This window comes from Mustela erminea, chromosome 8 (genome assembly GCF_009829155.1).
Source record: "Mustela erminea isolate mMusErm1 chromosome 8, mMusErm1.Pri, whole genome shotgun sequence".
Classification (NCBI taxonomy): Eukaryota; Metazoa; Chordata; class Mammalia; order Carnivora; family Mustelidae; genus Mustela; species Mustela erminea.
The window spans coordinates 10000001-10012470 of record NC_045621.1 but is presented as its reverse complement, the minus strand read 5'-3'; positions in this window follow the sequence as shown (position 1 = coordinate 10012470).

Genomic DNA, 12470 nt, shown 5'->3' with positions numbered 1-12470 from the left:
AGGTGATACTTAAAAGTGCCTATTGGATTAAAAAGCAAAATATACTACACGGCATAAAATTGTCCTGTGTGTCCACATCATAAATTTAATCATTTCCAAAAGGGTAAAACCATCTTAAGGCTCCGCACTTCAGGTATTAAACACAATCAGCTAAACAGGAAAGTAGGTTTTGATATTGATAGATTAACATGACAATTTGAAGTAGCAACATTTAACAAAAAATGGAAGCAATTTTAAAAGGGTCATTTCCAGAGGTATCATCATTCAACCACGGTTTCTTGCAATAGAGAGAGCAAAATAACGTGGAAGGTACAACTCCTTGTCCTCTCACAAACGAAACACCCCCGTGGGGGAAGTTATTGTGGCTCCAACCAGAAGAGCTGGTGCTTGATCTGGCGCTGCAAGTCACTGACTCAGACACTCCTTTCCTTATCCCTACCTTGGGGATAAAATCACTCACACTGGCTATCTCCCCGGGGCTCAAATGAAAGTATGTGAGAAATGTGTGCAATCCTTTCTAAAACTCTATACAAATGCTGATTACCGTTTTTATTATGTTGTCAAAGAGAGTCTTGTAGCAGTTGAGAAGTTGAGACATTGTCCTCTAGAGGACAGAAGGGACTGTCCTCCAAGAACTCAGGGCCCTTAAGGTTACAATGTGTGTGTGTCTCTATATATGTGTTAACCATGTCACAATAGGACAAAAAATGGAAAAACAATGTTTTCATGATGAATTACAAAAATATTTGTTTGGGCACAATCTTCCCCCAGGTTAGCTCAAGCTGCTTTAATTTCTTTGGTATTTTAACTTTTCACTGTGAAAAATTTTCAACATAATGCAAAAGTAAGAATACATAATGAACTCCTACATACCCATCAGGCAGAATCACAGAGATCAACACTCTTCTTTCTAAGGACTGAGCTGTGTCTCCCCTGAATTCATATGTTGAAGCCCTAACCTCCTGTACCTCGGTGACTGCATTCAAAGGCAGAACCTTCAAAGAGGTAGTTAGGTTAAATTAGGGTCATTAAGATGAGCCCTAACCAATCTAAAAGTGTCCTTATAAGAAGAAGAGATTAGGACACAGGAGAGACCAGGGATATCCTCACACAAAGAAAAGCCATGTGAGGACACAGAGAACAGGTGTCTACCTGCAAACCAAGGAGAGAAGTCTCAGGAGAAACCAAACTTCCCAGCACTTTGATCTTGGATTTCCAGCTTCCACAGCTGTGAGAAGATATATTTCTAGTGTATAATCCATCTAGTCCGTGGTACTTTGTTATGGTAGCCCTAGCAGAATACCCTGTTATTCTTGTTTCTTCAACCCCCCCTCTATTATTCTACTTTTTTTTTTTTTTTTTTGGCTAGAGTTCCTGAGTAATTTGTCATTAATTAAAATATTGCTGTTTAGCTAATGGGCACCCTGTGCAATCCTGAAACAGTACTTAAGGACATGTTCCAGGACACTAACTGCCATCCTGGAATGTAAGAAGAGCCAGTTTCTACTACAGAAGGACCTGAAGTTGGTGCCCAAAGAAGGAAAGAAGCACGGTCACTTGTGTTCCTATAAGGGGACAAGGTCCAGAGTACCTTCCTCAGACCAGAGAGAGCACAACCATATTTTCTACTTTAAATTATGCTTCTTTAGGTTATAAACCAATTTTTTGCAAAATTTATTGGGACAAATTTGGAGACCTATTATAGTTAAGTCAGAGCATCCGTGAGCTACTCTATGTGGAAATTATTAAAAATTAACCCAAAAATAGAAAGTAGAGCCTTACATCCCAATAAAAAATGGAATCTACTCAACAGTAAGAATACACTTCCCTTTCCAGGCTTATCTGCAACAAGATTACACCAATGTCCATCCTGGATAGGAATAAAATAAAGCCCAGTAGGCATGCCACAGGGATAAAAGTCAACATCACAGCTACAGCATCAGGCCAAATGAGAAAGTTATGAACTGTGGGAGGGCTGGCACTTGCCACATTCAACTAGACATGTATTTCCAGAGAATATGGGCCAGAGGTTGTTTCCGTAAGTTCTTTCCATTCCCCATATAAGGGTATGGAAGGTTTCAAGACTTGGGAGATGAGCGAAGAAGTGGGCTCTATTCATCTATTTCTTCATCTCCAACTTGCACTTCTGACCAGTATGAAATAACAGAGATCAGATTTCTCTTCCTGCATGAAAAACTGAAAACAAAGAAAAGAAAAAGAAAGAAAGACAGAAAGAAACACGTGATACAAAGCCTCCCATTACATTAGAACAAATGACCCCTGTGGCAACAAAGAACAATGACCCCTGAGACACAGGAAATAAATGACATGGCCCTATGAATACCCGACTTTATTGCCTAGAGAAAATTTCTAGACTGTGATGGGAGGGCAAGCCCAAGCAGAGCCTAGTGGTGTCCCTGAGTTGAGGATACAGAATTGAGTATTGTTTAAGTTTATAGGACAGAGTATAGGAAAGGTGATAGCTACACAGAGAGAGAAACCCTGGATCTGCAGAGGAACCCCTCAGGTGTTCAGCTGATTACTAAGGAGTGCATGTATTTGAGGAAACTACCTAAAGCCTGGCAAGGGTCAGATGAGGGGTTTGGGGAGTGGCAGAGATATGCAAGGATTGGTGGGGACAGTGTCCAGAGATCACACAGAATCAAGAATAGTGTTTGCTCCCAATAGACAAAGTAGAAAACCTGATAAATCATGGAGTATTTCTTAGAGAACTTAGTCTCTTGCTTGAAATAGTAGGGAGAATATAATCCTTGACTAAATTCTCTAACAAAGCTTAAAGGCAAGGCCCAAAAGATCAAAGCATTTCTAAGTAACTGCTTTGCAAAGTATTGCAGAATATTTAAGGGAATACAAAGTGTCTGGCACCCACTAAGATATAATATACAGTAGCTGGCATCTAATCAAAACTTGCTAGTCACGTAAAGAAGTTAAAAACTACAATCATGTAAGAAAATCAAAACTAATTCAGAAATTATATTGATGATAAATAGCATATAAGGACAGCAAAACAGTATCATTGTATTATCTTATTGTTTTAACTGTACCATAACTATTATTTTAACTATATTCCATATATCCAGTGAATTAGAGGAAAGGTGAAACATGTTAAGTGAAGACATAGAAGATGTAAAGATGACTGAGTTTAAAGGTTTAAGAGATGTCTGTGATGAAAAACACATTGATGGCAATAACATCAGCTTAGACATGGTAGGACACAAATCAGTGAACTTGAAAACAAAGCAATATAAACTATCCAAAATGAAATATCAAAAGAAAAAAGTGTGGGAAAAAAGTGAGTGGAGCATGCATGAACCATGCGAACACTGCAAGGAGCTAAAAAATATGGATAATTAGTGTCCTAAAAGAGCAGAAAAGCAAAATATTTTAAAATATAAAGGTCAAAATTTTCCCACATTTCATTAAAAAACTATTACCCCATAGATCAAGAAGTTCAACAAATCTCAAACAAAAAAAAGATGAAGGGGGCACTTGGGTGGCTCAGTCTGTTAAGTATCCAACTCTTAATTTCAGCTTGAGTCATGACCTCAGGGTTGTGAGATGGAGCACTGGGCTCTGCACTGGACATGGAACCTGCTTAAGATTCTCTCTCTCCCTCTGCCCCTCCCTTATCTTCCCTCTCTCTTAAGAAAAAGAAAGGAAGGAAAAGAAAAGAAGAGAAAGGAAAAGAAAAGAAAAAAAACAAAGGAAATTATAACAAGGCACATCATAATCAAATTCTCAAAACCAGTGGTAAAGAGGAATTTTAAAGGTACGCATATTAACAAAGATATGTAAAGAAAAGCTAAGTTAAGAGTCACAGTATACTTCTTGTGGGTAACAATGTAAGCTAGAAAACAGTAAAGCAACATTTTCAAAGTACTAAAAGAAAAGAGAAAAAAAAAAGACGAGCCAAAATTCCTTACCCAATGAAAATATCTTTCAAAAATGAAAGTGAATGACACCAATTCTATATGATTTTGTCCAGAAAATAATTCTTAATTTGAGGCAGCACTACAAAACTAGATGGAGATAGTACCCAAAAAGACAACTATAGGGCATTCTGCCCCATGAATGTCTTCATAGATTCAGAGACTCAGCATAGTTGTCGAGTCTCCCCAAGCCAATCTAAACATTTAATGCAATTCCAACCAAAATCCCACAAGTTTTTTCAGATGCAGGCAAACCAATTCTCAAATGCATGTTGGAAGGCAAAGCCATTATCACAACCAAAGTCATTTGGATAAGCAACAAAGTTGGAGGACTCACACTACCCAATTTTTAACACTGAAAATTAGGAACAATTAGAATTTTCATGTTCTTAATAAGATTCCAAAACAGGTAAGCTATTCTTGGAAACTGTTTGGCAGTTTCTTATAAAGTTAAACATATACTTTCCATATGATCAGTCCCACTTGTAAGTATTTAGCCTCGAGCAGGAGTCCTAGGCTTTCATAAATAAAGTTTTACTTGAACGGAGCCATTCGTTCATGTATGTAATGGCTTTTCTCATACATCAGTGGCAGAACTGAGGATTTGCCACAGAGATTAAATGTCCAGCAAGGCCTAAGTTATCATCTGTCCTTTTATAGAAAAAGTTTTCTGATCTCTTCCTGGAGAAATAAGCACAAATGCACTACAAAAACCTGCACACAAATGTACATAGCTGATTAATACTTGCAAAACAACAAACACAAATGTGGAAACTCAAACGTCCATCAGTGTGAATGGATAAACAAGCTATGGTAAATCCACACAATAAAATTTTACTCCGCAATACAGAGGAATGCATGACTGACACAGGCAACAACATAAATGCCTTAGAAAGTAATTTTGCTGAAAAAGCCAGGCAAAAAAAATATATACATATGCTAAATGGTTCCAGTTTTACAAAATTTCTGGAAAAATGGCAAATCAATAATAAAGTATAAATCAGTTGTTTGGAGATGGGGATAGGGCAGGGAGGGGCAGGTGAGAAGGATTACAAACGGATAAGAAAAAAATTTAGGGATGATAAATATGATCATTTTCTTGATTGTGCTGGTAGTTTCATGGGTGAGTACCTATCTAGTCAAACACCTTATTTTTTTTTTAGATTTTGTTTATTTATTTGGCAAACAGAGAGATCACAAGCAGGCAAAGAGGCAGGCAGAAGGAGAGGGGGAAGCAGGCTCCCCTCTGAGTAGAGAGCCTGATGTGGGGCCCAATCCCAGGACCCTGAGATCATGACCTGAGCCAAAGACAGAGGCTTAACCCCCTGAGCCACCCACGTGCCCCTAGATGTATAGTTTACTGTATGTCTACTGTACATCATTAAAGTATTAAAAACCCAGACCTGCCCGAGTACAATGCCCATGCATTTAACTGCTACTCTAGCTTCCCTCCTCAGACAGAAAGACGCTACACAGTGAAGAGCCTCAACCACCACCACCAGGCTGTAAACTGCCTACAGTCCTTTAATCTCCAAGGCTCTAATCTGCAGGATGGAGCTAGTTAGGAAGACAATAGCTGCTTCTTCACAGCACTGCTCTGACTGATCCCAGAGCCAGAGTCACAGGCCTCCCAGTGAATGGGTCTACAGTGCTTGCCCCCACCCGACTTCAATGGACCCTGACTGCCGCAGTTAACCCACGTGGAGCTTCTCAGAAGCAGAGAGAGGCCTGAACACCTCGATTTCTGAAACTCCAAAATGCCAGAGGACTGTAGACAGATTTAAAATAAATAGTGTCCATCATAAGTTGGAGTCTTGGTAAGCAGATTCTGTGAAAGGAAAGGGGAAGAGGCAAGACTGGGCAGGAGGATGATCAAATGTGACAGAGTCACCAGCAAAACCTCGGCCAACTTGGAAGGGTGCTCTGGAGTCCATGTTCCTTCATCAGAGATGTCCTGAGTCAGGTCCAGACGGTGGGTGATTTATCCTCACGTCCAGCTCACTCTTCAGCCGCAGGCTGATCAGGAAAGAGTGTGACAGTGGCCAGCACTCTTGGAAACTGAAGCTAATGCTGGATGACCTCATGGCCCGAGGCTGCTGTCCTGTCCACACGCTGATCCTTGTAGAGTGAGCAAGACTGAATTTAGTTATACATGCTTCTTATTAAAAAAAAAAAAAATTCTATGAAAAACATCAGGTTGCAAAATGTAAGTGGTGTCTCTTCTGCCACTTTGCTAGGCAGGAAACCCAAGACAGGAAAAGAAATTGGGTCCCGTAATTATGAACAGATGAACTTCAATAATTTTTTCTTTTTTGTTTTTCACATGCTGGCCTAAGCTTCAGAGCTTTGTCGCATTGTGCAAGAAGATAGTGGGTGGCAGACTTAGGAGCTGGCTAAAAATTAAAGCAAAAAGTAAAGCCACCTATTTGACCTATTCGGAAGAAACTGCATATTGTATTCAGAAAGAGAAAGTCGAGAACTATACATTAATTACCGGTACGCTTGACCAGTTATGGGTGTAACGTGGTGAGAAACTGGAAGAAGATAATGAGGCAGCCAACAGGGGCTGAGAATCCTATTTATGGTGCTGCGAGCTTAAAATGAGTGTCTGCAGAAGCAGCAGGAGTGTGGGCTGCCAGCTCCGTGATTAACAATAGCAGAATTTCAGGAAACAGTTGCAGCAGTAGTAAGGTTCTGCCAAATACCAATAGCGAAATGTTAGTGTGCTACAGAAGCAAGAAAAGAAACAATTATGAGTTGGTATTTCTTAAACGTGAACTGTCAGGAGTATGCTTTTATTAATCAAGTGATAATGTTTTGCTGTTGAGTGATTCTATTTATGAAGTGTAGAGAAATAATGAATCAGAATTCACAGAATGTTTGAAATTCTGGTCTATGAAAATAAAATGCATTGCTTTTTAATGATGAAGGAAAACTTCTAGAATTTCCATGGAAATTATGTGAGGAGACAAGTGTTAAGTAGGACTGGCAGCACAATAAATACTAAAATAGGCAAAAACAGGCCTCTGAGACCTCTTCTTTCTTTCATTGTCTCCTTCACAACTTCACACAGGGCTGTGGAGCCCCGGCACCTAATGGCCCCTCTTCCTCTCGTTGGACTTGGATCAGCTCCTACACACCAACCCCTTTCCAACACACTGGCTGTTTGGTTTTTATCCTCAACGACCTTAATGGAGAGCTCATGGCAGAGAGCCACAATGCCCCTTTCATCATCTGTCATTAAGCAAGTTAACCCTAATGTAGATTATCCTTCCAGAAGCATATGGATTTTTAAAAAGGATTCCAAGACACAGTCTCCAGCATGTTTACAGGTGGAAATATCTTTAAGATTGTTTAGGAAACCATCAGGGATTCTTAAGTCACAGCGTGTATACAGACAGTGATCCTTCCACCCAGGAGTCAGGCCAGCCCAGGGTCTAACTTTTGCTAAGGCTCATACACCCATGAAGACCTTATCGTCTCTGGTCACCTTGAGGACGGTACTTTTCCCCATGACTTCTTTCCTTTATCTCTTTATTGTCCAGGTCCCTCTAGAGACATGGAAGAGACAACAGTGATGTGATAGAAAGAACAAGAAGATCTGGACATCAGTTCTGACTTGTGTACTCTCCAGATGAGGCCTGGGGCAAATTGCTTAAACCTGTTTCAATCTATAATTCATTTGTAAAAACAGACTATCTACTTCATAGGGCAGCTGTGGAGAACTGTTTGATGTGTGGCCTATGGTAGGCTCTCAAAGTTCGGTTTTTTTTTTTTAATAGTTAATCTACAGTGTAATATTAGTTCAGGTGTACAATATAGCGATTCAACACTTCCCTATTTCCCCCAGGGCCCGTCACAACGGGTGCACTCCTTTACCCCATCACCTGTGTGACCCATCTCTGCCCCCTCCCATGTGCCACCCCCAACAATCAATTTGTTCTCTTTAACTAAGAGTCTGTTTCTTGGTTGGTTTCTCTCCTTTTCCTCCTTTGCTCATTTGTTTTGTGCCTTAAATTTACATGTGAGTGAAATCATATGGTATAGGTCTTTCTCTGACTTACGCACTTAGCAGTATACTCTCTAGCACTATCCATGTTGTTGCAAATGGCAAGATTTCATTTTTTATGGCTGAGTAATAGTCTCTCTATATATGTATATATATACACACATACGTATATATACACACATATACACATACATACCACATCTTTATGTAAGTGCGTGTGTGTGTGTGTGTGTGTGTGTGTGCGTGCATGCGCCACATCTTTATTCATCAATTGACTGAGAGTTGGGCTGCTTCCATATCTTGGCTATTGTAAATAATACTGCAATAAACATAGAGGTGCATGTATCCCTTTGGATTAGTGTTTTTGTATGTTTGGGGAAAATACCTAGTAGTGTGATTATTGATCGCAGGCTAGTTCTATTTTTCACTTTCTGAGGAACCTCCCTACTGCTTTTCACCATGGCTGCACCAGTTTGCATTCCCACCAGCAGTGCAAGAGGAGTTCTTTTTTCCCCCAAAATCCTCACCAATCCTTAAGGATTCAGAGTGTGTGTGTGTGTGTGTGTGTGTGTGTGTGTGTGTGTGTGTTTTATTTTGGCCATTCTGACTGGTAGAAGGTTATGTAGCATTGCAGTTTTGATTTTCATTTCCCAGATGATGTTGAATATCTTCTCACATGTCTCAAAGACAGTTTCTTCTCTTCAAGTCAGAGAGTCATGAATAGATACTAAGATTGTTATATGTTGCCCTTTGCATGCCAGCCTATGAAGAGCAACCAAATCTTGCTATTCTTATATGAAGAATACCCAAATATTGAGTACAAAGAAAAAGGGACACTTGTTCCCACCCATTAAAGGCCATCTAAGGAAAAGTCTCAGGTTCGGAGCCAGGAGATCTGGATGCAAAACCTGACTTCCCCTCAGGCAAGCTGCCTGATCTTGAACATACAAGTGCCTTCCTACACATCTGGGTCTTCGAATACAAAAGAAGGCTAATACGCATGGCTATCGCTATTACAGAGGAACATAAGATCAAATATAAATAAAATGACGTTGTAACAAGAAAATTTACAATGTAACATCACAGTTCTAGAAATCCCTTTAGTAACGTAAAGAAAAACCATTAACTGGACTTCAGGAGAAGAACTAAGAAATACTGGTACAAGAATCAACAGCTGGATCTTTAGCGGTTCTATCCTCCAGATATAAAATTCAACCTGGCTTCAGACACCACCATCATTTAAAAGGTTGAAGTTATTCTTTTTATTTGAAAGAAGGCAAATTCATTTTTCTTTAATAATATTTTGAAAATATCAAATATCTAATGAATTACTGAGCTTAGGAAATTCATACAAACACATAGCACCTTACAGTATATAACACTTCTTCAACTAGCCAAAATAAGAAACCTAAACTTACACTATAGTCATACACTCTAAATTTGCTCCAGAAGGAAATCCACACCAAATTACTACAACCACTGTACCCACTACTATGGCAGTGCTGTCACTGCAATAAGTTTGTTCCATGGGATGCCCCAAGAACAATTTCTTGGAGAAGGGTCAAAATAGGAGACTATGTGGAAAAGGTGTCTGTGGACCCGTGTGAAGTTCCCTGAGGCTCCGAGAAATATGTGAGTGAGGTTTTCAAAGTGGGGTTATAGATTCCATGTCAACTGAGAGGACAAGAGGCAGGAATAACACGATTTGTTTTGACTATAGTGACCTCTGCTTGTATCCACAAGCTGAGGGCAGCCTGCAGAAACATCTTGACATCCATAGACATTCCAACAGACTAGAATACAAAGAAACAAAGTATCCCAATCAAGTCTATTCAATTCAAAGTGCCCCCACCTTACATATTGAAGAGTTAGAAAGTCTTGAGGTTATTCAACAGAAAACTTCCAAAGTGAGTTGGGCCAAATCCTTTCAATATACTTTCCCTGAGCTTATTTTAATTAGGAAGAAAATATAATCACTACCAACTCTGGATCCAGATATGGTAATTAAGTATATTAATAGAAAATCCTATACTGTCTGAACTAACACCATTATCTTAAGCCATTTCATTTGGTTTAGTGTCCTCTCTAACAAGGAGGCCATTTAGATAAATCGGAACACATGTATACCTCAATAGGCTCAACAAAAGCTGTAAGGCATAGTCCAAGCACAAAAATATAGCTATAGGAGGGTGGAGAGAAATACCCTGAAAGCATGGTCCACATGGATATGGTAGGTTAGTTTCTTAACTGCAAGTGACATGAAATTGATGAGAAAGTTACAAAGACATAGAAGCATTCTATATATGCTTGATTTCCAAATAACCAAATAAAGGAACAACTCTTCTAAAAGAAATTGCATTTTAAGTTATTTTTTCTTTCTAAAAATTTTAAAAGAAAAATTTTAGAGCATAGGACTCAGACACAATTGATACATACCTTATATGTACCAGATCATCAGTAAGCTGCTGAAACTCCCTCTGAAACACTGTTTCAGTTAGTTATCTAACCTTAGTGGCCACTTGTGAAGTTATGCCTTGTTGAGTTTGTCTCTGTACCATCCTTACTGTGGCAGACTCTGTACTTCCAATGAGACCCAGCAAGTTCACCCTCTCTGCCTCAGTTACCTTCCAGCAAACACTTTTGTGTGCGGAGCAGCTCTTCTTCCTGGGAATAGTAAGATACCTTCCCACCTACAAGCACCTGTGAGTCCTCCTTACCTTCTACGGTACAAGGGAGATCATGTCTCCATTCTTTGCCGAAGGAAACTTCTGCAACTGTCAAGCTCAAATCCTTGGGGTGGTTCTCTTTGCCTGGGCAAAATCTTTGCTTATTTCCTTCGTGTATTATTTCTTTTTTGCTTAAAACCCTTGTTATTAGCTGACAAGTAAACTGGTATTCCTGTATGCCTTTCTAGTTCCTCTGGCAGGAGACAAGCTCCTTTATACTAAGGGTGATCAAATTCTCCAGTTGGAGCCCCCAGCTTTTTCTTGATGCACCCAAAGCCTGTAGGCATGATGCCTACAAAAAACAAATATCCAATAGATTCCTATTGAACCAACTGGCACAAAAGGAGGATAAGCCTTCTTATGCAATCACACGTAAATGAATAATGGTCTTGAGGAAAAAAAAAAAAAAGAATTTCCATAACTTCTGTTTCTCACTTAGAATCCCACAGAAGTTCTCCTAGAAACCTTCCTCAGGACCTGTTTGTGTTTTGTCAGGGCTCCCAGAAAAGCTCTCAGCTGCTTGTTCTCACCTGTCCCTACCTTTCTTTGCCAATCTTCTTACAAGATACATGGGCATAGTTTTCTCATTGAGAAATGACTAGTGTTTCCAAATGTCAGTTATAGAGTATGACAAATGAGTAGTGTCCCTCAATATTCATGTCCACCTGTAACCTCAGAATATGAGCTTATTTGAGAAATAAGGTCTTCACAGAGGTAGTTAGTTAAGGATCATGAGATGACATCATCCTAGATTTATGCTGGGCCCTAAATCCAGTGACTGGTGTCTTTAAAAGAGAAATACAAAAATTTAGAATGGAGGAGATACAAAGAGGCCACATAAAGACAGAGGCAAAGTTATGCAGCTACCAGCCAAAGAATGCCAGAGCTTGCTAGAAGCCTTCATCCCAACCTCCAGCTTCCAGAACTACAAGAGAATAAATCTCTGTTGTTTTAAGCCACCTGATTTGTCGTATTTTGTTACAGCAGCTTTGGACAACTAATATATGGAATGACAGTCAGCCTTAACAGGCCCAAACCCGCCCTTCACATTTTGCCACCTTTATGAAATGAAATGTTTCTTTATAGAATAAAATGGTACTGATCTCTAAGGCGATTAAGCCAACCAGTCTTGGTCACATACTGAAATCACGTAGAAATCTTTTCACAAGTGAGTCCTAAAGTAGACTAGCCTCTGGGGTTGCAAAGGCATTGATTTTCCTTTTTTTTTTTTTTTTTTAAACTCTTCTCTTTGCAACTTTCATATTTGTTTCCATTTCACAAACTATGGAATAGAATCTTTTAATAGATTATATCTAGTGATGTCCCCAATAATTTTCTTCCCTCATGTCACATCATGGAAAATATGATAAAATAATGGGGATTCACAGAAAAAGTCATACCCAATGACCCTTGCCAGTATCCCTTATAGCATAGGTACTCAGGGGAAAAGACACCACTGATGATGGCTTTCATCTCCAACACAAATTTCACAGTCAAGATGCCTGAAAATAAACCCTTCCATTTCAAAACTTACATATGCAGAGTAGCTCTTTATTATACTATGGTGTCTATTTTGTTGTTGTTGTTGTGTGTGAACATATGTGTATAGGTTTGTATATGTGTGTGTATTCTATTTAGCAGTACCTAATTTGTCTTCTTTCTTCCTTCCTTTTGTGTCTCTTCTGCCTCGCTATACAAAAACCGACAATCACATATGCCGCCTTAGTGAAGAGGCATTGATTGCCTTTGCACCTCAAGTATATGCAACAAAGTCATCTCAGTAGT